General features: G+C 49.4%; 1 non-coding gene across 1 annotated transcript; it reads left to right on the plus strand.

Moving 5' to 3' along the window:
• Window positions 1-23,540: 23,540 nt before the first annotated feature.
• On the plus strand, window positions 23,541-23,613 carry TRNAR-UCG (transfer RNA arginine (anticodon UCG)). The gene has a single exon. It is a non-coding gene; the product is annotated as a tRNA-Arg (tRNA).
• Window positions 23,614-24,398: the final 785 nt, after the last annotated feature.

The raw sequence follows: 24,398 nt of genomic DNA on the forward strand, positions 1-24,398 counted from the left end.
GGCGTTACAGCGTCTTACTAATTCAGTAATTGTTGCTGCACTTTCAGTTATCAGGATTTTGAGAGTCGACTTTAGGGCATATTCCGTGTCCGGTTGTATTCCCAATTCCTGTGCAAAAGGGGTTTCCTCCAGAAGCGGGAGTCGGACTACACGTTTTGTGGAGTTCCCAAACTCTTGATTTGTTTTACTTTTCACCACGCACATTTTGCAAGAATTTTCTTAAAAGTTTGCATTAGGAAAATTGGTTAGAAAAATAGAATGTGTGTGATAAACTTGTCGAAGTCCACTATACGCACACTTAACACAACTTTTATATCTTGTAACAACATCTAAATACAATCCCAAGAATGAGAAGGAAGGAATGGGTGGGGAAGTTGCTGTGCTGAATTGAAGTGTTTAAACTTTTAATCCGGGCATTTTTTGTGTCTATTCCTAGCGCGCCTTCTCTTCCTCTTCTAGCCCTGGGCCTGTATATCACACAGACGGCTCATGCCCGAATCCCGCCGCAGAGCCGTACCTGAGCCTCACAGCGGCGGAGCCGCCACTGTGCGTGCAGCATCGGCCCGGCCCTGAGAGCCACAGCAGGTGCTTCACCTTCAGACTCGGATGTGAGCCGCGCAGTCAGCATCGGATGCGGGCTGCGCAGAGCTACCTACACTTGACTTGAGCTCCGTAGCACTAGACTTGGACCATGGCGGTGACCGGTGACATCATTCTTTTTCTGCCTCCCTGTTTTTAGTTAATAATAAATAAATGGGGTCTCTCTTTTTCTCTCCGTACATCCTTCAGTTCTCTGGGCCTCAGAGTCCTTCCGTTCCAGGGGTCCCGTCGCGGCTGGCAAGAGGGGGTGGGGGGGTTGGGGGGTGGGGCGGCGCAAGGGGGGAGCGACACAGTAATGTCAATAAAATTAAAAATAAACTTAACTTAATACCTTCCTCCCACTGCGTCCTTTGGATCACGTGCCACCACTCCTGCTGCTCCTGGCTGGGCCTGCCTTAACCTAGGCAGCCTCCCTCCCCCTCTCCTAAGCCACACTCCTTGGATGTGGGGGCGTGGGGCCCCTCAATAAATTCATCCCCTGTCTGATCTGGGCGGCACGAGGTGGGCCCCAGTCCTGGGTTAGCAGTGGCATCTGTTACGCCAGAGCCCGGGCGTGCGCATGGGCACCAACTATTTCAATAATTAAGAGGCCGGCTGGCAGAGCGTGCGCACAGCACCATTTCATTAAAGAAGAGGCCATGGCATGCGCGCAACGAAGACGCTTGGTTGCTAGCTTTGCTGAGTGAGGGGGCCCCGCGGGCCCCTGAAGCCCAGGGCCCCCCGCACTGCAGGGGCTGCGTGGGCCTGTGTAACACCCCTGGGAGAAAGGTGTCAGAACACCAGGACATACGTCCAAAAACTGGGCCTGTACGGTCAAATACAGGAGCGCCTATTGCGTTGATTTCCGATTTTATTGATTTAAAGAATTGCTTTGTCCTTCACGTATAATTTCTTTTCCCCTGGATTTTCGGGTGTTTGCTGTCAGGAAAGCAATTGAAGCCAAGTGAAGTGGGTTCTGCGCTCAGGGGAGCCGGGGGTCAGGCATGCCTGGCATGAACAACAACCCTCTCAGACAAGTGCCCCTTTCAAAAGCACTTGTCTGAGAGGTAACTGACATTGCCTGCCCCAGATGAGCACGTCAGTCATCTACCAACCCAGGGTTAGTCCTTTAGTCTCCTGGAAGCACCCCCGTATTTAAGCGGTTCAGTGTCACAGCCCTTACATGCCAGATACTGGTCTTCAGGGCGCTATTCTTGCTGTCATGGCCATTGATTGCACATACTCTTTCGGGCATGCATTTAGTCTGAAAACAGCACCGGGAGCCAGGGATTGCGTGTTTCCGCAAGTGCCTGGGACCAGCCTTGCGTCTGCACGAACGACGACTTCTTCTATTGTACAGCGCTCTGACACCTTCGGGTAAAGTCTGCGCTGCATAAAAATGCATTAAATAAAAATTAAATAAAATAAACCTGAACCTGCGTGTCTGTAACATACACTAGTAAACTAAGTGCCACCACCCCCACCTACCAAGTGGGGGTGTGCACTCTGCACTGCACACAAAGGCCCACAGAGGCTTAAACTCAGGACTTTAAGTGGGCCGTGTCTCAAGGGGTCTGAGCACCGGCAGCTTTTTCAGGGGACCTCGAAACGGGTCTCTATCGGGCTCTGTTTTGAGCCCTGGTACAGGCGGTCCGTTTTTTCCGGACTGCAGTGACAGCAGTTTGCTGTCACTGCAGTCTGGAAAAAAGTGCAGGGTGCAAAACAGCCTGATAAAGACCCTTTTGGAGACAGTAAGCACGTGGTTGTGCACTTCCCACACTGCTCACTTCTCACTACTCACTAGTGGAGAAGTGACGGCATGACATCATGTCAGGTGAGCGTTGTGGGGGAAGGGAAATCCTTTAACCACTTCGATGCTGATGACGAGCTGAGCTCGTCATGTAACGCGGTTTTTAGAAAACAGCCGCACAGCGCAAAAATAACCGCAGCAGCGATGCGGTTAAAGAGTCATTTTCTTTCTGGATTTCCCTTATCTTTCTGAAACGCAAGAGCAGCAACATTGTGGTAGGGTCAACAATGCTTTAATTGGAAACTTTTTCAATATTATATGTAACAAGCCATAGTTACAGCTTATTTATCCTATGCAACTAATAACCATTGACGAAGCCAATAGTCCTGACTTATTGTAGGTATGATGTTACTTGTTGTATCACATATCTGGATGCAATGACAGGAACCGCAAAATACAAGTCGGGTATCACATTATGCTAAGCACAGATTTTTAGAGTAAGTGTTTTAAAGCCACGCCCCTAAGTACACTGGCCACGCCCCTTTGAGAGACCCCCCAGTTTTTTCATTCTACTTAAAGCCCTGCTTAAACTGTCTGCTGCCGGAGTGCCAGTGCCACAAACGAAACCAAAAGCCCAGTAGCCAACCAAAAACAACGTACGCCACCAGGGCAAGGCCTCGCCGCCTCGGGCTCTATGGATCGAATCAAAGTCACCCCCTACCGGCAGTGGCCCATCCCCCAGGTGTCGCGCAGTCAGTAGAGTACTACTAAAGTTAAGTGTAACACACAAGTACATAATTAACGCAGGCTGCAGCGACAAAATTAAAAACACAACAGCCCCTATAAATATAATTAGGAGGTTGTTGTGGGTGGTGGCGGGATCGCTTTCACTTACCCGCGTGTTGTAGTTACCGTGACCTGCCCTGACTTCGATGTTCACTTCTCAAGGCTCCTCGTCAGGCTCCTCGTCTCGACTCAATACCAGGAGGACTGCAGTCAGGGCTCGAGTCGGGGTACCACGCGGGTGGACGGCGTCCCACCACTTATTTGACTGCGTTTTTACCGGGTGGACGCCGTCCCCCCTGCCCAAAAGATGGAACGGGTGCCTGAGTCTGTACCTGCTCGCGAATGAGAGCCTTCTAAATGCACCCAAGCCTCAGACTAATCTCCCCTTCCACCTCACGCCATCCCCTTGCCAGCATTTCTCAGAGCACAGCCGAGGCGCCAAGGCTTCAAGGAGCTGCGCCGTCAACACGCCGAGCATGTCACTTCCAGGGACACCGACAGATGCCCGTAGTGCCGTCTGTAATAACCGTGTAATCTGAGGAATGGGTCCTGTGTATAGTGTGTTCTTGTGTTTTGAGTGACTGCCACTTACTGCAGTATTATACTTCTACATGTATCCTGTGTGTATTCACGCATTTCAGACGGAGACAGTAAATTTCGTGGCGTCACTTCCTGTTGTGACGTCACTTCCGGTGACACCACCTAACTTGGAGCGTCCCCCCACTTCTTTTTTTAGGACTTGTGCCCTGACTGCAGTACACAGCATGGCAATAGCAATGATAGCACGCACAAGCCAGCCACGACGAAGCAAGCCAAAAGTAAAACTGGGAAATACTGGAATTTGGTGGTCTTTGGACTCCTCCCCCAGACCCCAGCAAACCAATCACATGCAAAACAACAAACTGTTGTTAGGTCTGGTGGAAGAGGCAATGGCCACTGCCACACCCCCACAAAATCAAAGCCGCCCGGACTGTCCCGCCCTCAGCCATTGAAACTGTTGGAGGGCCTCCAACTCCTCCCTGGGCCAAAGGAATAACGCCCAAATATAAATGCTATTCTGGCAGTGAGACACAGGCTGCACGCTCCAGTGTGTCGTCACTGCCCTGCTTTATGGCTCCAGGTCGAAGAAATCTTCGCCCAGCCAAAAGCATGTGCAGAACAAAGGCCATCCTCCACCACCCCCTTAAAAAAACAACATTTGAACATGTTTGTTTACCGAGCACAAGCAGCCAGCAAAATGCATTGCTAACTGCTCAGTGTTCCATCATGCATTTTGTTAGTCCCCCACAGTCCCCCACAGGGTGGGAGGGCGACGCCCATCTTGCCCGTGTACACCAGCCGCCCCTGGGTTTGACATGGTAGGGTTGTAACTTACGCCATTAAGGCAAGTTATATGCAGTTACTTTGCATGGATTTCTGTTGCTGGATCTAAGATCCAATAAGGCTGTGTGTTTCTTGGCATTGCAGGGTTTGAGACACATCGATGGCCGATCCAAGTCAAGTTAAGTCAAGTTAAAATTTGTATAGCGCTCTCCAGAGGGTCTCAAGGCGCTTGAGGAGGGGGTGTTCGCTACTTATCAAACAGCCAAGTTTTGAGTTGTTTTCTGAAGGAGAGTTGTTTCTGTGTGAGGCGGAGGTGGGTGGGGAGAGAATTCCAGGTTTTGGCCGCTAAGTAGGAGAAAGATCCTTCCTCCCATGGTAGTTCTTCAGAAGCGTGGAATCGCGGCGAGGGCTTGATTGGAAGATCGGAGTTGGTGGGTGGGGGGTAGAAGGTCAGGCGCGAGTTGAGGTATTTAGGTCCTAGGTCGTAGAGAACCTTGTGTGCGTGGCTGAGGAGACGGAACGTTATTCTCTTGTTTACGGGGAGCCAGTGACTTCGGTGGCCTCTGACCTGAAAGGGGGGAGGCGGACTCTTTGGGAAAGAGATGATCCAATCCAATGCTTTTCCTTGTATCCCGGCGTTACTGAGGCGTTGTACTAGGGTGCTATGACAGACCGTGTCAAACGCTGCAGAGAGGTCCAGGAGGATGAGGGCAGCTGTTTCCCCGTTGTCGAGTAGTGTTCTGATGTCGTCTGTGGCTGCGATGAGGGCGGTCTCGGTGCTGTGTTTGGCTCTGAAGCCAGACTGAGAGGGGTCGAGGGAGCCGTTGGACTCGAGGAAGGCGGCGAGCTGACTGTTGACGGTCTTCTCTATGACTTTGGCAGGGAAAGAGAGGAGCGAGATGGTGCGGTAGTTCTTAAGTTCAGTGGGGTCTGCTGTAGGTTTCTTTAGTAGGGCACTGAGTTCGGCATGTTTCCAGCTTTCCTGGAAGGTGGCGGTGTTGAGGGAGCAGTTGATGATATCCCCGAGATGGGGTGCTATGATGGAGTCAGCCTTGTTGAAGATGTGGTGGGGGCATGAGTCGGTTGGTGATCCGGAGTGTATGGAGTTCATCAAGCGGATGGTGTCTTCGGTGCTGATCGGGTTCCAGGTGCAAAGGGTGGTGGTGGGGGGCTTCAGTTCGGTAGTAAGGGGGGTGGACTGGTCGCTGAAGATGCTATGTTTGTCAGCGATTTTGCTGTGGAAGAATGATGCTTGTGAGTCGCAGAGGTCTTGAGAGGGAGTGATGTCGCTGGAGACGGCGCTGGGATTGGTAAACTCTTTGACGATGCTGTAGAGTTCCTTGCTGTTGTGGGCGTTGTTGTCGATTCGATCCTGGAATGCTGATTTCTTGGAGGATCGGATCAGCTGGTGGTCTTTGCGGGTGGCGTCCTTGAGGGCGGTCATGTTGTCTGTGGTTGGGTTTTTTCGCCACGTTTTCTCGAGGGTGCGGCAGTTCTTTTTGGAGTTCTTGAGGTCGTCATTGAACAAGGAGGCTTTTTTGCTACCTTTGTTGTTGTGATGGTTTTTCAGGGGTGCTAATTCGTCAGCGCAGTGGGTGATCCATTGTGCGAGATTGACGGCTGCTTGATTTGGGTCCGATGATTTGGCGGGAGGGTTTTGGTTTAGCGATGTGGTGAGTTGGTCGGTGGTAATTGTGTTCCAGTTTCTGCGGGGGACTTGTTGTGGGTGGTGGTGGGTCGTGGTCTTTCTAAAGTTGAAGTGGACGCAGCTGTGGTCTGTCCAGTGGAGTCCTGTGGCGTGGTTGAAGGAAACGTGCTTGCTGGAGGAGACGATTGGGTCCAGCGTGTGTCCAGCGTGGTGGGTGGGGGTGTTTACCAGTTGTTTGAGTCCGAGATTAGCGAGGTTGTCCAGAAGGGTGGTGGTGTTGCTGTCGTTGTTCTTCTACAGGTGGAAGTTGAGGTCCCCTAGGAGAATGTAGTCCTCGGAGGGGAGGGCGTGTGGGCTGATAAAGTCGGTGATGTCTTTGCTGAATTGTGTGCGGGGTCCTGGTGGTCTGTAGATGAGGGTGCCTCTAAGTGTGGTCTTGGGGTCGGTGTGTATCTGGAAGTGAAGGTGTTCGGCAGCTGTGAGGGTGTCGTCGGAGCTGGTCGTGATGCGGATGGTGTTCTTGTGAACGATGGCGATACCTCCTCCTGTTTGGTTGATGCGGTCCTTTCGGATGATCTTGTATCCGTCCGGGATGGCTACGGAGATGTCGGGCGCTGATGAGGCGTTCATCCAGGTTTCTGTAAGAAAGGCAACGTCCGGTGATGTGGTGTTGAGTAGGTTCCATAGTTCAATGGCGTGTTTGGGGACCGAGCGCGTGTTGAGCAGGATCCACTTTAGGTGGTTGTTGTTTGGGCTCTGTTTGGCGGTAGTGGTTGCAGTGTGGGTCCTGATGCAGCAAAACTTGCAGGATTGGCAGGTGAAGGGTCCATGGGTGCGTCCTGGGGCGGCTCGGTGGCAGTCGGGTAGTCGGCCGGTGTTAAGTGCAGAGAGGGTTGCGACATCGTACGTTAGGCGGGTGGAGTGGTTTTTGCGGGGGCCAGGGGGTCTTCCGCTAGGCGCGGTCAAGGCGCGGATGGACGTAGACGGGCTTACCTTTGGCGCGCCTTTGGCGCGCTTAGGGCGCTCATCCAGGTTTCTGTAAGAAAGGCAACGTCCGGTGATGTGGTGTTGAGTAGGTTCCATAGTTCAATGGCGTGTTTGGGGACCGAGCGCGTGTTGAGCAGGATCCACTTTAGGTGGTTGTTGTTTGGGCTCTGTTTGGCGGTAGTGGTTGCAGTGTGGGTCCTGATGCAGCAGAACTTGCAGGATTGGCAGGTGAAGGGTCCATGGGTGCGTCCTGGGGCGGCTCGGTGGCAGTCGGGTAGTCGGCCGGTGTTAAGTGCAGAGAGGGTTGCGACATCGTACGTTAGACGGGTGGAGTGGTTTTTGCGGGGGCCAGGGGGTCTTCCGCTAGGCGCGGTCAAGGCGCGGATGGACGTAGACGGGCTTACCTTTGGCGCGCCCGCTGCGCGTAAATGCATCTGTCATAAGTAGATAGTGGCGAGGGCGTAGCGAGGGAGGAGCAGCTGGGAGGCGGGAGGCGGGAGCGGGGTGGCGAGTGGGGAGGGGATCGTACGGCGATGCTGTATATAATAAGAGAGGTGCTAATTTCGAGCTACATGCAATGGCAGCGGGGCCAGAGCCTTCAACGACTCCAGGATACTGACACAGTCTAAAGAGATATTTTTTGTTCACAAGCCCAGGTCTTCCTCCAGGCGGATAGCAGCACTCTCTGACCCGCTTCATTACACCACTACCCCATGCCAGCCATGAAGCTGTGGGGGACCAGCCGACCTCCACCTCATCGTAATGGATTGCTTAGTCAGGAGTAGGGGCAAGTCTATAAACCGAAGTTGTTCTTTCTGCGCCTTATGGAGCCGCATCAATCCCAAAAGGAATACTGCAGGAGTACGCGGAATGGGGACACCAACCATAGCTGATATCAGTGATAACAATTCTAACCAGTAAGACATAATCACGGTGCATTGACATAACATACATAGCAGGTTAGCATCTTATATTTTACATCTAGGACAGCAGTGCTGTGTGGCTGGGAAGATACGCTGCAGAAGGTGCAGGGTGAGATATGCCCTCTGCAAAAAAATGTATTGAATGAAGTTGAATTTGGCATTCCATGGGATTCTCAAAGGGTATGCCAAGGACCTGCTCCAGTCCCCATACATCATGTCTGTACCCAAGTCTTCGGTGCATTTGTTGCTTAAAACATTCTGTGAAATTCTAGTTTGGTTAGTTATGCCTCTGTAAAGCCAGTTGGTGAGGTGTCGGCCATTCACTATCAGGTACGTTATGAAGACCATTTCATGGTGGGGAGGTTTCTCCCTGTGGGGGGACGAATGTTTCTTTACATATTGCAGAAGTGTGGCATGTAGTAAATCTAATGCATCCGTGACTCCTTTGCTCCAGACAAAATTGTCGTGTTCCATAAATGTGCTGTTGTGAAATAGGTCTCCCACTCTAGCTAAACCGCCTTCAGCCCAGGGGAGCAGTCTCAGTTTAGTGAGGAGGCCATTTGGGGTCAGAATCCCAAGTAGTGGTAAGGGAGGCAGCCACGTGTGTAGTGTGTGGATTATTTATAATAAATGAGAGCTGTGCGTAAAAGCAGCGAGCATCGGTCGGAATCTTAGCCTCTGGTAGGATCAGAGTATGAACCCGTCCGCGATCCACATCGGCAGGTGAATAATTTAATTTAATGTAAGTTACGCCCTGACAGCCAATCTGAGAGCCACTGTAACCTAGTCCCCTTTATCAGTGTCCAGTTGCAGCTTATTCAGTCCTACTCTGCGGTGGCCACTTCCCCAAATCAAAAAAGAAAGAGTGATGTTCATAGTTAAGCAGCAGGGTCGGGATCACAACCGGCAAATTGGTTAAGAAATACAGTAGCAAGGGGAGGGCTACCATTTTCGAAATTGCCACTCGGCCCATCTATGATAGCAGTAGGGAGGACCAGAAGGTTACATGTGAGTGTAGCGAGCGCATAGCCTTACCTAGGTTAACGTCAATGAGGTTTGGTGTTGAGCGATAAATCTGTATACCCAGATATTTTAAAGTATGTGCTGAGACTTTTAAAGAATGAGGGCCAAACTGAACCGTCTCTGGGCAATCCACTTGCCGGGAAAAAAGGCATAATACATACTGACATTAATTCTGATGCCCGAAAGCAACGCAAAAGCATAAAAAATGCCTGTGGCCAGTGATAGAGAGGTGAGGTCTTAAGCATACAGAATGATGTCATCCGTGTATGCGGAGATAATGTGTGTTGTTTGGCCGATATGTATGGCCGGTTGTACAGCCGATAACCGTACCCTAAGGGCTAAGGCTCCAGGGCCAGCACAAACAACATAGGAGACAGTGTGCAACCCTGCCGTGTGCCTTTTCAAACCGGGTACTCCTCCGAGATATGTCGCCCTGTACGGGCCCTTGCCCTGGGGTCCTTGTACAGGAGCCTGACCCACATTAAATAACCCGGCGGGATGCCAAGTAGTTCAAGTGCAGGGAATATGTAGTCCAATATGAGTATATTGAATGCCTGTCTCAGATCCAAGGTGATACAACCTGCGTGGGCTCTCTCCTTGGGGGTTGCAGTCATAACATGGTAAAACCTGCTGATGTTAAGTGAAGTGCACTGCACTGGTACAAACCCACATTGATCTGGTTGGATTAGGTTGTGTAAATATGGAAGTAGGCAGCCAGCCAGTACTTTACTGAATAGATTGTAGTCTGTAGTGATTAGAGATAGTTGGGGGGAACTCTGAAAGATACATTGCCTGGCGTGCTGGTTTGGAGAGAGACATTAAGAGTGCCTGTCTCATGGTGGGTGGCAATGACCCCGAGAACAGCGCAGCATTACACAGTTTCTCTAGTTGTGGCACAAGAGTATCCGCAAACGTGGCATTGAATTCAGACGGGAGGCCGTCCAGACCTGGGTCCTTGTTTTGAGGGAGGCTCCTGATGGCTGCCTTGATTTCAGACCTTGTGATAGTGCCAGATAGAGCGTCTTGCGCTGTTTTTTCAAATTGTGGGAACTGTGCGCCTGTTCAAAATGGCATCAAGGGGTCTTCCACCAATGGTGGGGGGGGGGGGGGACTGTTACAAGTCTTGGCAATATTCACAAAATGCTGCATTTATATCCCATTGTATATTCAGGGTATCCCCAGCGCTAGTGGTTATCTCATGGATCAGGGGATGTGGGGGGTAATCTCTGAGAATACGTGCTAATAGCGGGCCAGCCTTATCAGCATCAGGCGGAGGACTGGCTGGAAACCTTCACCAATGTGCGGGCCTCAGGACATGGCCACAACAACAAGGCTACCGAAAATTAAAGGCCCTTTTCGCAACTGGTGGAGAGAGTAACGTTATACGAGAATAATGACACCGCCTTTGCCACTTGTGGGTCCACGCTCGGAGCTGATCCTGAGCTGACAGCAAGACACCATGCAGGCAGTTGCAGAGATCAGGGGTTCCCCGATGAAGAGAATGCATCTAAATCCAGCCAATGAGACATGTCTAGTGATGACGAACAGATATATTGCCTACAGAATTCGCAGGATTCAGTAGGAAAAGTGGATGTCAACCAGCAGACGGCGTACTTGATTGCATAAACGCTGCAAGCTCCTGTATTTGTATGGACTATAAATTGAGGTATTGGGGTGTATTTGTGGGGGAATGCTGTTGCTAGACGCGTAGACACCTGGGATGCACACTGTTACTAATCCACAGTATTTTCTCAATACTGTGTTGAACACTGAAATACATGAGGGAACCGGTACGACTGAAACGTATATTTTATTGCTGATTTGTGAAATATTGCTGAGTTAACATTTGAAGTTTGCCCCAACTATATTGTATGTTGCCTGCGCATGGGGAGCCCCTGAGACGCTAGAAACGAGGACTGTACTCTAAAGTATAGCAGTTTGCAGCGCACCACCCAGGATTGTTTTGAATGTTATCTCAGATTGGGAGTTTGGAGGATTGCTGGTTACATTATCGGATTTTTGGAATTATTAAAGCATATATCTTTTTGTGAGACGTCAACTGTTAAGAGTAGATTCATACAGTGTACCATGCTGCGAGTCAGCGAGCAAAGAGGGGTATGTAATGATGAGCTGTGTTTAATTAACACAGCTGTTGGGCTGCCACGTACACAATTTCACCTGAATGCGTTGGAGGGTTAATGTCTTCAGTTAAGATTGGTACATGGGGAAAAGCTTCGCGAGCATCCGAGATGGCCGCGTGAGCTAAGACCTCCCGAGACCCTCGCTGCCTCCTACATATATACTGAAACGAATCCGGATTATTCGGATGGAATATTGAAGTGCAGACCCGGCAGAGGCACTAGCTGCTTTCCAAAATCGATTTGGACATTGGGAAAATGAATTACACCGATCGCAACTTTCTGGCCCACAGGGGTGGAAGGGCATGGAGCTCAAGTGGCACCAATACCCAGGCAGTAGTTGAAGAACAACGGCTAGCTGCAGTGGGATCGATGCCCCTGGTCAACTTTCGGTTTCGTTTTTGAGACCTCACTGGTGAGCGAGGGTGTTATCGACAGATTGATCATCCGCCTCCGCTGGGCGCTTCACTCTGCAGTGTATCTACCGCAAGTACTTGGTGCGGACCGGGAGAAACCCTTTCTCAACCTGAACATTTGAATTCTAGTGGGCTACGAAGTGCGGATATTGACACCAGGTCGCACAGGGCCCTCCGGGGCACAGAACCCAATATGGCGGGCAAGCAAGACGGAGACCGGCGGAAGACCAAGATCACCGGCAGGGGCAGTGTGACGCAGGCGGATAGTATCGAACGATTCACCCAGCCGAGGGGATCACCCGGTACCATCCCTAAAACTACCAGAGGGGCGAATGTGACTTTTGAAGACCCAGAGGAATTGAGCCTCCAAGTCGTCATGGGCGCCATTGCTGGCATGAAAACTTCAATCGGACAACAATACGAGGCTCTGGCTTTAAAGTTGGATACCGTGGCTGTGAATGTCACCTTAATCAGGGCGGACCTCTACAAAACGAACGAGAAGGTAAAATCCCTAGATTTGGCCACAGCCAGTCTCACTACCGACGTTTCTGACTTGCAAACGGAGGTCCGTAATTTGCAAACTGCCAACGAACAGTTTGCCCGCCGATTGGAGGATTCCGAAAGGCGTGCAAGGCGGAATAACATACGCATTATTGGTATTCCTGAAAAATCAGAAGAAACCGCAACAGATCTTTTTGTGGAAGATCTGGCCCTCAATCATCTTGCCCCCAAAGGCTTGAGTAAATTCTTCGCGGTGGAACGGGCGCACAGAGTGCCGGGCGGGAGGCCGAAGCCGGGTGCCCCACCAAGTCCTATTATCGCTAGGATTTTCAACTTCCGCGATAGAGACGCTATTTTGCAGGCCTCGAGAGTGGGTGGACCCGTCAAGTTTGAGAATACTACAGTGAGCTTCTACCCGGACGTCACTCAATCTGTCCAAAAACAACGATTGGCCTTTCAAGGAGTAAAAAGGCGGATGCGAGACATGGATTTGAAGTACGCTATGCTCTTCCCTGCACGGTTGCGGGTCGAATATGAGGACAAGGCCTTTTTCTTTGACCGCCCAGATGTGGTTAGTGACTGGCTTGACACTCTGCCCGTGAGAAGAGATCCGGCAGACCGCTCTGGGGGTAGGTACGGAAGACGGCGGATCGGCGCAAGAATAAGGAATATTGACTAGGTTCACTGAACTATTGCATAGTGTACTGCTGGGGGTCGCATATCGTATGTATAAATATGTTTTGCAGCTTCTACGAGGTGGCGGGAGGGACAGGGACTCGTCCTCCTCTGGGGTTTCTTTCTGTAGACTAGTTAGTGAATGGGGCGACAGGCACACTGCAAGTTGGGGTGGCTGATGGGTCAGACGCAGAATGCAGGGAGGGGGGTAGATGCTTGGTTTTCTGGTTGGGGGGCGGGGGTTGGGTGTTGGGGTTTGATTTGGTTTAACACAAGGTGCTGTATCGTTTGCTTATTGTCCGCTGGTGATGCGTCTTTCTCTGGGATGGGGTGGTGGTCACTATTGCGATGGGGGATAGGGGGTTGAGACTAATGTCATGGAATGTCAATGGTCTCGGGGACAGAATTAAAAGAGGGGTGGTTCTCCAACTACTCAAGAGAATGTCACCAGATGTGGTCCTGCTACAAGAGACACACCTTATAGAAAATTCCTGCTCATCCATGAGCAGACGAGGTTATCGTCTTGTCGCTCATTCGGGCTTCACCTCCGGGTCTCGGGGTGGGGGTAATGATCAGAGCCTCCCTCCCCTTGGAAATTGACGAGGTGATTTATGATGACAGGGGACGTTATGCAGTAATAGTGGGCAGATGGGAGGTAAAGACCATACTTCTAATGTCTGTTTATGTCCCTCCTAGTCTGCAATAGTCCACATTTGAAGATATCGGTAAAGTATTTCTGAATCTCCCGGAAGGATTCCTGATAGTGGGTGGTGACTTTATTTCGGTTGTTTGTGGGAGGGAAGATCGTTATCCACCTAGGGACCTGCCGGGATCAAAGGCTTGGCTGAGTAGGCTTATGGACACTTTGGGATTAGTAGATTGTCGGCGCTTGCTACCCCCTGGGCAGACACAATACACCTTCCACTCCGGGGCACATGGCAGCCTCTCTAGGTTTGATTATGTACTGATGCCAGCGGCGCAGGCCATGATGGTTAAGGAGGTTAGACATCTGCCTCGTGGCATTTCAGATCACTACCCGCTACTCATGGTGTTGGATACTGGTGTTGGAACAGAAGGGAGGTTAGCTCCCATAAACCCATGGTACCTCCGCAACCCTAGGACCCGTGCAGCATTGGTTAAGTCTATAGAGCACTATTTACTTGAAAACTTGGGGTCAGTGTCTTCTGCTGTTTCGCTTTGGGAGGCTTTCAAAACAGTTATCCGTGGGCAGGCTTTGTCGTTGATTTCCTGTGCCAAGAGGAGTAAACATGAAGAAGTAATCCGACTTGAATCCGAAATAGACGAGTTGGAAGAAGATTTGGAACATGATGTTACTCAGGAGAAATTTCATGCTCTTAGTCTCAAACAGAGTGATTATAAAGCACTGGTCACTGACGCTGCCAGATCCATGAGTAGAGAGCAGCAGGGTCGTTTGTATGATGTTGGGGATAAGGCAGGTAAATTGATTGCATGGCTGGACAAGAAGGAGAGAGCGAGTCGGGTGGTTCCGGTGATTGAAAGTCAGAGTGGTATGAGAGTTACTGACCCAGTGGAAATAGTGGAACGCTTCGCAGAATATTTTCAGGGGGTTTATTCTCCCGTATCAGACAGACCCGAAGAGGACTCGCATTTGCCGCTCATTTGCTTAAACTCTACTTGCCAACAAGGAGGATACCTGAACGCTGAACTGGGAGGGCGCTTTGCAACACCTAATCTGCACAGGAAAGGTCGCGCCGCTGGTGGGAGCTTCTCCGCAATCGGCGGACAGCCTGCACGCTCCCAGCGTGCACTAGACCTTGAGGCTACCTGTTGGCTCCACCGGGGGACTGCGAGGACCAGCAGCCTCTACACCTAACAGCTGGTGCCTCTTCCCCCGGCGGCCACGCCCCCCCATTTGCCTATTTACTTTTCGCGACACCCGCTTCGCGGGTGCCGCTCATTTGCTTAAACTCTACTTGCCAACAAGGAGGATACCTGAACGCTGAACTCGGAGGGCGCTTTGCAACACCTAATCTGCACAGGAAAGGTCGCGCCGCTGGTGGGAGCTTCTCCGCAATCGGCGGACAGCCTGCACGCTCCCAGCGTGCACTAGACCTTGAGGCTACCTGTTGGCTCCACCGGGGGACTGCGAGGACCAGCAGCCTCTACACCTAACAGCTGGTGCCTCTTCCCCCGGCGGCCACGCCCCCCATTTGCCTATTTACTTTTCGCGACACCCGCTTCGCGGGTGCCGCTCATTTGCTTAAACTCTACTTGCCAACAAGGAGGATACCTGAACGCTGAACTCGGAGGGCGCTTTGCAACACCTAATCTGCACAGGAAAGGTCGCGCCGCTGGTGGGAGCTTCTCCGCAATCGGCGGACAGCCTGCACGCTCCCAGCATGCACTAGACCTTGAGGCTACCTGTTGGCTCCACCGGGGGACTGAGAGGACCAGCAGCCTCTACACCTAACAGCTGGTGCCTCTTCCCCCGGCGGCCACGCCCCCTAACTAGCTCACCATAAATTGAACAGACCCAAACGCACCGCGGGACGCGCGCGGGGCGAAGCGCGGGCGAAGCCCGGGCCAAGGGCGGGCCCGTTTAAGCCCGTTCAAGACCGGGCAGGACTGGACTGGGCCACCCTATTTTCAGTTTGCTTTTATATTTTGCCACTGACAAAACATCTATTTAGGTCCCGCCAGTTTTTGCTATTTGGCCTTAGAAGTTTCATTGTACCTTACTACTGTTACGATTCTTATGGTACAATGTGTCCGAGTACCACCAGGAATACTGTTAAAAAGCAGGCTCAATCTGCAGCTGAGGTCATTGGGCCAATAGACCAATTTATAACGAAAGCTAACGATGCCATTGAGCAGGGTATCATTCTATTGGACCGGAGGATCTTACAGGACCTGATGATTGACAGACGCTCTTCAATGGGCTTACTGGCCACTGCAAAAAAAAAACTTCGTCCTGTTGATCTGCCCCCTCCAGTGACAGCACATTCAGAAATGCACACCGTCCCCCGCACAGTGGACCTATCTGCATCCCTAGATCTTTCCGAATCCCATTTCTCTCTTGAAAAATCTCCAGTTATTTTTGTTACCCAACCAGATAATCCCCCCTCCTCCCCAATAGCCAGGGGTATACGAGAAGGAGCAATTCCCAAAAAATTGAAGAAGAAGGCAACTACTAAGTCCCACCACTCCACCATTCCTTCTTCTACAACTATCCTTGCAACTCCTTCTGTCTCTGATCCTCCCCCGCAAATCTTTAACCCTTCAACCCCCCACCATTCTCCTTCACTGTCAAGTGCACAAGCAATGGATCCTATCTCTGTTAACCCGAATATCAGCTGTACTAGCTCCAGTAGCTATGACAGTGGAGGAGACATGGAAAATGGTAACCTTACAACTAACACATGTAGCAACGATAGCTTACTGCTTACCAGAATTGGAGATTTATTTAAATCCCACTTGGAACCAATGGAAAAGGCTCTACACTTGGTTCAGTCCCAACTAACTCAACTGTCTCTAGGACTAAACCAAAGTAAGGGAAACAAGAAGGATTCCAACTTGGCGCAAGGTAGGCCCACTACTTTAAACGTAAAAACATCAAAGCCTGTAACCTCTGCGCAGAATCCCAACACCAACAAACAAAAAGCCCCAGAGAAGCCTACTCAAAAACATTCTTTAGCACCTACAAACAAGCCTCAACCACCTCCCAAATCCACTAATCCCTTACCGTCACATTCTGCAAACAATCCCAACCCAACATCATCTACCCATTTAAATCCTCTTTCTTCCCTTTCTACCACCGCAGTCCCCACTCCTGCCCCCACCCATCCCAAAAACTCTACTGGATTCAATACCATTCCGAAAAACCATAAGAGAAGGACTCCCCCTATTCATCTCCCACCCGAGGCTTCTACATATGTAGTAATAATGACTGGTGTTCCGGAACTCTCCCCAAACCAAGACGAACCGGTATGGTCTTTAAAAAACAAAGTAATATACTGGTTGTCCAGCAACATACCTCTTCCAATCTTTATGGACAACAGAGTTACTACAGTGCGCAGAGTGCCTTGGCTAGGCAACGAACCGAAAAACATCCAGGGCGACTGCGTTATAGTAAACTTTGCAGATCCCAATACAGTCGAGCATATCTGCTCCTGGGGTGATCATACCTCTACTGAAGGGATAGCCACTCACAATCTGTCGTACTTCTATCCCCCGACTACACGACGTAACGCTGGTCCTCCGTGGTCCTGGACGAGGGTAGGGAACTGGGGTGGGATTAGAGATCGAGACCAGTGGTCTGGGTACGGTTTTAGCAATCCACCACCAGGCCACTTTAACAACTTTAACAACTGGAGAGGCCCACCATTATCCAATAGATATGACTGTTTGGATATGGTGGACTGACCACCAACTCTACCCATCTCAGACAGTGGCCCCAACAATGTTCCGCCCAACCCCAAACACTCCTGTAAGAGCACTCGGACGGTCGGCTCTATTTTGCCACCCCTGTCTGGTACCCAGCCCGAGTCTTGTCCTCCCCAGCAACCCTTGACCCAACAGCCGTCAACTTCTACTCACCAGGATTTGTGTCACACTTTGTCAGCTACCCCAGTTGACTCACCTCTGAGCCAACAACCTATTATTCTTCAACTCAGTGATCCAAAACCTACCCTCTCCCTTTCCGTCCCAACCACTCAGTCCTTGTCCCAACCCCCACACTCCTCTGCTGAACCTCAGTTTTCAAACCCTATTTTTTCATCAACCCAGGATCTTCCAGTCATATACTGGAACGTAGCTGGCCTTAGATCCAAAATCCATCTCCAGTCCTGGCTAGAAGTGACCAATAAATATAAGCTAATCTGCCTTCAAGAAACCTGGGCAATTGATCCTATTCACATCCAGGGCTTCAAAACATTCCATCTTCCGGCCATACCGTCCACTCATGGAAGACCCAAGGGTGGCTTAGCCATTTACATTTCCAACTTAATTCCTTTTACGACCACGGAAGTCCCGTTAGTCTTTCCAATCTTTCAAATTCTCAAATTAGTTCCAGACAATAGTTCTTGTTATTATTTCATCAATATGTACAATAATTCCACGCCTGGTGACTGTGTAAAATCTTTGTTGGAAATCACTTTATATTTACAAGATCAGAAAGCCAAGAACCAACAGCTACAATGCCATGTTGTGTGGGGTGGGGATTTCAATGTTTATTTGTGTAACAACTATAACAAAGGTATTTGTGGGCTCCAAGACGAGCACGACGCCCCCCTGGCCCACTTCGCCCACAGTGGTGTTGGTGACGCTTTAAATAACTGTATTTTTGCTCTAGAACTTGAATTCGCGAACATTTTAGTGAGTCCTGCTGTTGAGTTCAAGACGACTTTTCACGGTAGAGGATTTAGCACAATTATTGATTTTATCTTATGTTCCCAATCTTTAAACAACCGATTGAAACACTTTACAACTGGTACCGATCCCTCAAGCGATCACTACTCAAACAGCACCACTATAGTATTAAATACCCCATCCTCAGCCTGTCCAAAAACAAGCCTCTTAACGCAGCATTGCCTGGAGATGAGTAAAATTAATGGCTATACTCTCAAATGGTCGATGATCAATCCCTCAGAGGCCACTAGCAAGATCATCCAAAAAACCCTTCCCTTAATCTATCACTGTTTGGAGATGTCATCATCCCCTCAGCTGATCCTCTCTAGCTTCGTTAAAATCTTAGAAGCCATCAGACAAGAGCTTACTCGCCAACATAAGACTCACGATAACGATAAGGATTCCAGTGGGTGGTTTGATTCCCATTGCCGTAAAGCCCAGCGTGCACTATAAAACGCTCTACACAATCAAGTCAGGGACCAGCCCCTAATTGCGTCTTTAAGAAAAAACTATAAGATGGCACAAAAATCCCGTAAACGGGAAATAAAAAATAATCTCTGGGCCCAACTACACCAGAGCACACTAAGCAAGGACTGTACCCTGTTTTGGAGAACAGTTAAGGCCCCTTTCCTAGCTGATGCAACTGCTGTACGGCATCTTGACGTGGCAGTACCCGCTGATAAATGGGTAGCACACTACTCGCAGATCTTCGGGGACCCCACCTTGACAACTGAGGCTCCTAGACTAGAGGCGGCAGCTGTCACTAGTAACAATATCTACCCTATTGACCTCCACTTCGATCTAGTGGAGGTGACCGCGGCGCTGACCTCCTCAAAGACCGGTAAAGCGCCCGTTTCTGATGGGGTCCCCTTAGACATCTTTGTTAGCAACATAGACTTATGGTCCCCAATTGTTACGCAGGTCATGTCCGCAGTGACTCAGATCGGCCTTATTGATTCTTGGTCCACTTCTGTGCTCCTACCCATATTTAAAAAGGGAGAACGGGACAACCCAGCCTGCTACAGGCCCATCTCCCTCTTGGATTCTCTGGGCAAGGTCGCCGGCAGATTAATTCTGGAACGACTACGGGACTGGGCCACAGAGAATAAGATCTTAACAGACTTACAGTTTGGTTTCCAGGAGGGTCTGGGCACTGTAGAACAGGCCTTAAAACTGACTCTGCTTATGGGTAAATACGCCTGGGCAAAAGGCGGTAATCTTTACCTAGTCTATGTGGACTTGAGTTCCGCATTCGACTGCGTAATTCATTCCAAGCTATGGGCGATCTTGAGTAATCTGGGCATAGATCTTGCACTGCTGAATTTCCTCCGAAAGTTATACTCGGATGCAAAAGCTTGTGTGAGATACAGCATCAAAGGGGAGCTTTCTGAATCCTTTAACATTGCAAAAGGCGTTAGGCAGGGTCGCGTCCTTATTCCATTCTTATTTAACATCTACACTAATGGACTGGAGCAAGCGATGCTAGTTGATAGTAAAGATCTCCCCTGCATAAACACCCGCCCAATCCCTGCATTATTATATGCAGACGATTCTGTCATCCTAGCAAGGACACCTAACCAACTACAGATTCAACTAGATAAATACTGCCAATTCATGCTTTCTCTTGGACTTAAAGTTAATAAGTCCAAGACTTTTGTTATGAATATTGGCAAGAAAGCCCAAAAATGCAAATCTCCTTTCATTGAGAAGACCAGGTTAGAAACTGCTAACACCTACCCTTATCTAGGTATTCTCATTGATAAGCATCTGTCCTGGAAACCTGCCATTTCCAGCAAGAAATTGCAGTTTCAACGCACAACATCGGAGTTGACTTCATTCTCAAGGAAACTGGGCAAGCCCGCCCCTGCTGTGATTTTGAAGATCTACCAAGCTAAATGCATGAGCGTGGCCACGTACGGGGCTGGTGTATGGGGCTATACGCCCGCAGATGAGCTTCAAATTATCGAAAATGACTTTTTGAAATATATATTAGCCCTTCCCCGAAGTGCTCCTACTTACGGCACCCATATGGAGCTCGGCTGGGAGTATCTAACTGACATCATTAGGTACCAGCCGATTCTCCTATGGCATCGTATATGGACTCAGGAGCAATGTCATCTTACTAGGTCACTAATATCTGACTGTCTCACACTGACCTATTGGAAAAAGATTCCCTGGCTGTTATATGTTTTTTAATTTTTAAATGATCTGAATTGCCCTGCATATTTCACTGACCCTGAATCTCTATTGGCTATACCTAGAAAAACTTTGAAAAAAATACGTGTCGCCCATTTAAGCAATTTACGTTTGTGTTCAGAACTTGGTAAAAAGTCAAATGTTCATTTAACGATGATTCAATCCTCCTATGCCATTCAACCTTATCTGTCTTTTTTTTTGTCTAATTATGAGAGATATGTTTTAACCAGATTTCGGTTTGATGTATTTTATCGCCTTGTCTCACTGCCTGTGCCCTCTGATTGGTCACGTGAAATAGCTAACTGTCCATGTGATGGTCATACTTGCCAGTCAACCCTGCATGTAACCTTCTTCTGCAGTCTTTATGAGACCCCGCGGAAACGTTGGCTGGTCCCACTTCTCCGGCACTTAGGATTGAGAAGATGCAGACCGGCTCTTTTGGCACTTCAATACTTAGACACCCCGTATGTTGCCAAAACTGTAGCCTGCTACCTCAAAACCTGTTTGAAAATCCATTCCCAATTACTAACCACTGCTCCTTAAGACTTTATTTCCGCGCAAATGACTAATGTGATAATATATTTGTGCATAGAGTGTCAGTGTTTAGTTGAACTTGAACGATTTCTTATTGTTTTGAAGCAATAGCGCTCCACTTTCTTTAGTAATTAATGAGCAAATGGAATTTTTTATACTGTTGTAAATATTCGTTTTTAAATGCACTTGTTATGATTGTAAATTCAATCGAAATAAAGTTACTTTTGACTGACTCGCACTTGTTGTTGCGAGACATAGCTTTACCCCGCCTAGCTAACGAAGACAGGGAATTGATCGATGCTGTACTGACTGCTGATGAGATTGTGCTGGCGATCCGTTCAGTGCGTTCAGTCAAAGTGATGGGACCAAACGGGCTCCCTATTGAACTGTACAAACTAAGACCCGACATGATAGCGCCATAACGCCGGGCTATGTTTCTTGAATCGCATGATGCGGGCCTCCTCCCCCGTGATCAAAGGCTCGCAACCATTGCAGTTATCCACAAAGAGGGAAAGCAGCGAGAACATTGTACATCCTATAGGCCCATTTCACTTTTGAACGCCGAGCCTAAGATTCTGGCTAAGGTTCTGGTGAATCGCCTGATAACAGTCATTGGTGATTTAGTCCATCCTGATGAGTCCGGCTTTATTCCACATCGCAATACCACACTGAACCTGCGGCGTCTCCATGGAGTCCTCGCGAGAGTGGCGTCCATACGTGAGCCGGCCATCTTGGCATCCCTGGATGCAATGATGGCCTTCGATACGGTGGAGTGGCCATACCTTTGGGCCGCGCTGGCAAAGTTTAGTTTCGGACTGGGATTTATCAGATGGGTAAAACTGTTATACAAGGAGCGGCTGGCCCAGGTAGTGGTGAATGGCAAAGTCTCTGGCCCCTTTGTACTGGGGAGAGGCACGCGACAGGGATGCCCGTTGTCCCCTCTCCTCTTTGCTCTGGCCTTGGAACCGCTCGCTGCCTGGCTGCGTTGGCAGCCCTCGATGAGTGGTATCAGCTGGACCCCGGAGTTTGAGGATCGCATTTCGCTCTAAGCTGACGACATCCTTTTATATCTTTGTAAATCACCCCCTAGCAGTGTCTGGGAGAACTATGGCCTCCTTAGTCATAGTGCATGTGAGGCATTGATGATGCCATGCTGTGTGGCATGTGGATAGGGGGGACAGGTTTGCTATGAAAGAAATCACTTATTTAGTGGAATGAGAATTTGGGGATGATTGTGTAAGAATTGGAAATGCATGGGGCTAGTGGCAGACTGTATGAAAGGAAGGGCTATTTGTATTTAAAGAATGTAAATCGAGAGAAGATTTCTGGTATCTATAGTCCAAAGACAATAGAAATAGAGGAAGGACTGACATCCTCATTCTATGACATAGATGCTTTTGGCTGGGAAACTTTCAGCAGAGTACGTGGCTCACTGTGTATGTGCAGGGGCTTCGAGAGAGTTTTAACCAGGGTTCAAACACCAGGTTGGAAAAATCTTTTTTTTTTTTTTTTTAATTTTATTTCTAAATTCCACAAATGAAAGCTGTGCCTTTGTAAATGACCCCCTAGCAGTATCTGGGAGAACTATGGGCTCCTTACTCATAGTGCATGTCAGGCATTGATAATGGCATGCTGGGTGGCACGTGGATAGGGGGGACAGGTTTGCTATGAAAGAAATCACTTATTTAGTGGAATGAGAATTTGGGGATGATTGTGTAAGAATTGGAAATGCATGGGGCTAGTGGCAGACTGTATGAAAGGAAGGGCTATTTGTATTTAAAGAATGTAAATCGAGAGAAGATTTCTGGTATCTACAGTCCAAAGACAATAGAAATAGAGGAAGGACTGACAACCTTATTCTATGACATAGATGCTTTTGGCTGGGGAACTTTCAGCAGAGTAGGTGGCTCACTGTGTATGTGCAGGGACTCTGAGTGAGTTTTGACCAGGGTTCAAACCCCACCTCGGGAAATTATTTTTTAATATTATTTTTATATTTTTAACAATTTATTTATTTTAGCAGAGTGAAACATGGTCCTTTGGAAATGCTCAAATGATAATAATGAAAGACCAAATAGAAAATCTATGGCATATGTCACATCAGATGTGGCATATGCCACATGACTGAGTGACACGTGTCACATGCCAGACTTGGGCTCCAACCCTTACTGGGAAACAGCGCATCAAAGACACAAAACAGAGGGTTAGGGAGGGAGGAACCTACACAGAGGCGAGGAGAAAACAAAACAACCGAGGCTGAAAAGAAGAATAAGACTGGCAGAGATTTGGAGGAGAAAACGCATGCTCAGTCTGAAAGAATAGAAACTAAACGGGTAAGCACAGGCGGGCGCAAGTCAACACAGTGCACTTGTGATCTTGTTCACGGGAGCAGGAGGACAATTTTGTACGGAGTCAAAGCTTTAAATGCTAAAACAAGTCTAGCCAAAACATAATCTCTCAATGCTCTAGGCGGCGCGGGAAAGCAAGCACTGGAGTGGAGGAGCACACATGGCGCCTGTAGACACGTACCGGCGAGTCGAAGGCGCGGGCTCTCTCCAGTGCAACGCCCCTGCGTGGGTCCTCTCTCACTACTCCGTGGACGGGCAGCAGCGGACGGAGATGCTTCTGGTAACTGTGCATGGTAACTGTGCATTGTTCAGTACACCTACATGTGACCGCGTGGCCTAATGGATAAGGCGTCTGACTTCGAATCAGAAGATTGAGGGTTCGAGTCCCTTCGTGGTCGAGGTTCTTTTTTTCAGCAATTCTAGAAAGGACATTTTATGAAATCTACAATCCTGCCGCGCATTTCAATGTTTTCGTTATTAAACCTATCCATGATTCTGCTGAGGGGAAGATAATTCTAACAAATGCACACACAACGGCTCTTAATACATAAACTTGCTGCAAAATTGTAACTTTTTGGAAAGCACTGCATAGCATCACCTACTAAAGCACTACAGAGTGTCTGTCTCTCCCACTAAGGCACTGTGTCCCTCACTTAAGCACTGCATTGTGTCCCTCACTAAAGCACTACCCAGCATCCCTCACTAGAGCACTGCAGTGTCCCTCACTAAAGCACTGCTCAGTGTCTCTCACTTGACTAAAGCATTGCACAGAGCGGCTCTCACTGCACTGGTGTAGGGAAGACACCGGGACACTACAGAGGACACCTAGAGGCCTCACAGGCATCGCCTGCAGTACATGCTGCACCTGAACAAATCAGGGCGCGTCACTGAGGCGCTGCACAGAGGACACCTATAGGCCGTCACAGGCACCGCAAGCAGCACGTGCTGCACCCGGTCCAATCAGGGCACGTTCACGCAAGTGCTGCACAGAGGACACCTAGGGGCCTTCACAGGCATCACCTGCAGCACACACTGCACCTGTTCCAAGCAGGTTACGTCACTGAGGGACTGCACAGAGGACACCTAGAGGCATCACAGGTATCACCTGCAGCACGTGCTGCACAAGTTCCAATCAGGGCGCATCACTGAGGCGCTGCACAGAGGACATCTAGAGGCCTCACAG

The sequence above is a fragment of the Lissotriton vulgaris genome, chromosome 1_1 (genome assembly GCF_964263255.1).
Source record: "Lissotriton vulgaris chromosome 1_1, aLisVul1.2, whole genome shotgun sequence".
Classification (NCBI taxonomy): Eukaryota; Metazoa; Chordata; class Amphibia; order Caudata; family Salamandridae; genus Lissotriton; species Lissotriton vulgaris.